A 4,627-nucleotide genomic window follows, 5' to 3' on the forward strand; every position below is an offset into this window, starting at 1 on the left:
CAACAGTGTAACTATAAATGTAATTACTGAAATGAATTAGACATGTAATAACATGCAGGTATTTTTTTTTTTTTAATATAAGTGCAATGTAAAAACATGCATGTACACAATAAGTGCATTGTATCAAATATCCTAATATAAATATTAGAAAGTGAGACACATTTTTGTTGTACACAATATACTATATATGTGACCCAGGACTACAAAACCGCTCATAAGGGTCATTTTTTCAAAATTGAGATGTATGCATTGTCGAAAACTGAATAAATAAGCTTGCCATTGATGTAAGGTTTGTTAGGATAGGGCAATATTTGGCTGAGATTCCACTATTTGACAATCTGGAATCTGAGCGTGCATAAAAATCTAAATATTGAGAAAATCGCCTTTAAAGTTGTGCAAACGAAGTTCTTAGCAATGCATATCACTAATCAAAAAATAAGTTTGTATATATTTACGGTAGGAATTGTACAAAATATTTTCATTTAACATGATCTTAATATCCTAATGATTTTCGGCATAAAAGCAAAATCAATCATTTTGACCAATGCAATGTATTTTTGGCTATTGCCACAAATTTACCCATGGTCCAGGGTCACATATATGTACTGTATAATATTAGTACGTTTTATACACAGTACACAATGACCATCCTGCTCACATTAATTGACAGACAATCTTAAAATAACTATACAGCAGGCAAATTAATCATTTATATGGTTTCTATGTTTATGGGTCAAAGACAAAGTCCCATTTTGGGTCAAAACATCAAATGCATTGTGCAAAAGTGATTTTATATACATAGAAAGCATTAAAATGTGTCTGTGTTAGTTTCAAATAACTTTTGTGAAAATAAAATGCTGAAATGTGTGATATAATGTTTTGTTGTCATTCAGCTATTCATGTAAAAAAAAAAAAATAGGGGGAAAAATCCCAAAAATTAAACACTTATTCTGATGTACTTCTTTAAATATATAAAGTAAAAATTGTAACATAATTTAGTATTTTAAATCATTAAAAACTTACATATGGGTTTGAAGGATATGACCCTTATTCATCTTAATAAACACAATTTGTATCTTATTATTATGCAGCGATAGATAATCATATCCCTTTGATCTCAAGTTTTATAGTGCGCTACGGACACGTTTCCTTATTGTTTTGTTTAATCATGAGTGTAATCAGATTTCTCTCTGGCCGTTGTTGCGTAACACGTTGATACCCAAATTAGGCCGGGGTTTTATTGGGGTAATGTTTAGTCGGGGTGTAGTCCAAGGTCTCGTGCTGCTCTCGCTCACCTGTTCGGCTTTCTGTTTCCTCATTCCACTGCGTTACCTGTTCTGTTCCTACACGAATGTCGTGTTCTTCAAATAACAAAAACAAAGCTTCCCTTTTCACATGAGGGCACGCGGGTTTCCAAAGATCCTCGTTCCTCTGTTTGAAACGGGAACCTGGGTTTGAGTCGCCCAAAACTCGTAGTTTCTCTTGCATGACATGAGTCCTTGAATGCTTCACATTCCTGGCGGCGTTGGATGGTGACGCTGCTTATCGTACGCTTGCAACATCAATGCATCCCAGAGGCTTAGAGTCACCTTCTGACATATTTATATTGCGATTCTTTTTATATTCAGATCAGATGGCGTGTTGTGGCATGATTGAAGTGGGTGTGTTTTCCACATCTCTCTGCGGACTCCGTTCAATTGCTGTGAATCACAGAACCATGAGCTTGTGACTTTAAACTTGTCCTTTTCTTGTTAGTCTTCTAGATAGTGAGTTGACACACAGTGTTAGTTTGAGAGCAGGATTGCTCTATCAGCTCAGCGTGAGGATGTGGTCCGGTGGGCCTCTGTGTTTTTCTGCTGTTGCTGGCAGTATGTGGGGGGTTGGAGAACCAGTCCATCCTCTCAGGTAGTTCCTGCTGGCCGAGTTTCTGGCATTTTTGGTTGTTTGAACTGTGAGGATAGCTAAACATCCCCTGAAAGACTTGTCTTTGTTTGAGTGGGTAATGCGTAGAGTTTAATAATAGCAAGATTAAAGATTCTTCAGCTTTGACCTTTGGTTCACGTCCTTAATGTTATTCTTGCCGTGGTTAATCAAATGGGCGAAATATAAAGAGTGGGTGGCTGATGGATGAAATAATAATTTTACATGTTTGTAGAATTGTAATATTCTCCTCATGAAGTCGACTTACAAGTTATAAAGTTAAAAGTTTATGTATATAATCACACACACACATAATTATTTATAATGATTATTTTTACTGAATTTATGTAATTGTTTAGCCGTTTGCAATTTATTATTTACAAATTATTGTAGTACCAAGAGTTTGTGTGTGTGTGGTTTTTAATTATTTATTTGCATTTTAGAATAATAGAAAAGTCCAAACCAGCACAAATTTATTAATGGGAATTACAATAATTATTTATAGAGTTTATGTAGTGTTTTATTATTATTTATATATTTATATATATATATATATATATATATATATATATATATATATATAAATATATAATATAATATATATAATATATATATATATATATATATATACACGTCGCTCTATAATTGTATTGAAAATTGTTATTTTAAAATGTATTTAATAATTTATTAAAATCTTATCTTAATATTTTTATTGATTGATTTATTTAATTGATTAATTTATTTATTTTTGTATTTTAGAATAATAGAAAAGTGTAAACTAACACAAATGTATGTATGGGAATTATTTAGTTATTTATGGAGTTTATGTAGTATGTTTATGTATTATTATTTAAGTAGTTATATAATCTTATTTTAAATTATTATATAAGTCATTACTTAAATAAAAAATTTAACACAAATAAAATTATTTATTTAAGAATTTAATGTAATTTATTTTTTAATTCATTGTAATAGTAAAGTATAAACTAACAAATTTAAGTATGGGAATCATGTAGCTATTTATGGAGTTTATGTATGTAGTATGTTTATGTATTATTATTTATGTAGTTTATTTAATCATTGTAAAATGTTATTTGAAACATTTTTTTAAATCATTAAATAATTATTGTTTTACATTTTTATTAATTTATGTATTTAATAATTTAATTTAATTCAAATTTATTTTTCCATTTCATAGTAATGGAGTATAAACTAGCACAGTTATGTATGGGAATTATGTAGTTATTTATGGAGTTTATGTAGTATGTTTATGTATTATTATTATTTATGTATGTGTAGTTATATAATTTTATTGTAAAATGTTATTTGAAAATTGTTATATATTTTTTTTTCAAATCATTACTAATTTTGTTTTACATTTATTGCTTTATTTAATAATTAAATTTAATTAATTAAATTAAATTATTTATTTTTGTATTTCTATATAAACTAACAAATCTATGTATGGGAATTATTATATAGTTATTTATGGAGTTAATGCAATTTATGCATATAATGTTATTGTAAAATGTTATTTAAAAATTAATTTAATAATTTATTAAAATCGTATTACTTTTCATTTGTTTTATTTTTTTAATTGCTTGATTTATTTAATTATTTCATTTATTTATTTTTGAATTTTAGAATAATAGTAAACTCACGCAAATTCTGTAGTGATTTTTGGAGTTTATGTATTATGTAGTCGTATAATTTTATTGTAAAATGTTATTTAAAAATATATTTAAAAATTGATTACAATCTTTTTTATTTATTAAAATTCTTTTTTATTATTTATAATTTTATGTACGTATTTGAAACTCAACAAGCATTTATTTGCTTATTTGTTTATTAAAATACAGTAAAAACAGTAATATTGTAAAATATTATTAACATTCAAAATAACCATTTTCGGTGTGAATATGTTGTAATTTGTCATTTATTTCTGTGATGCAAAGCTGAATTTTCAGTCTTTAGTGTCACATGATCCTTCAGAAATCATTCTAACATGCTGATTTGCTGCTCAAGATACATTTGGTCTTATTAATAATGTTATTAAAATTCCTTAATATTTTTGTAGAAACTGACACTTTAAGAACATAATTTATTGGAAATAGAAATCTTTTGTAACATTTTAAATCTCTTTACTGTCACTTTGACCAATTTAATGCATCCTTGATGAATAAAAACACACAGTTCTTTCAAAAAATAGTAACTTCACAGCAAGTAATGCCTCTTTGATGTACGCTCATCAATTGTAATCAATTACGTCATCAGATTTCATCCAGAGGTGAATTTCCGCTATCCGCAGCTAATAATGAGCGATAAACTGTGAGATACCATCGCACACGCTCGGGTTCGGATGGATGCCTCTGGCTTTGAGTAATGACCGAAATGAACTGATAATAGTCAGCAGCTTCTTTCAGCCAATGAGAGCGCAGAAGCCCCTCTCGCCTGTGTGTGTGTGTGATCCTGCCGTTCGCTTTTATCTTGCTGTTAATGGAAGCTCTGAGTGTGTGTTCAGCAGCAGCAGCGCAGGCCTGCGGTTCAGTGGGTTGTTCAGGAGTGTGGCGTGCTGCATTCCTAACCGGGATCCTGCAGGGCCGTCTGGCTTTGCCGGTCCGCTCTGCTTATGTAAATCATCTGGCCCGTCCTGAGAATGGATGCTGATCGTTAATTCCCCAAAGTGGCTGTTTGGCGAGGACGTCTT

This window comes from Garra rufa, chromosome 4 (genome assembly GCF_049309525.1).
Source record: "Garra rufa chromosome 4, GarRuf1.0, whole genome shotgun sequence".
Lineage (NCBI taxonomy): Eukaryota > Metazoa > Chordata > Actinopteri > Cypriniformes > Cyprinidae > Garra > Garra rufa.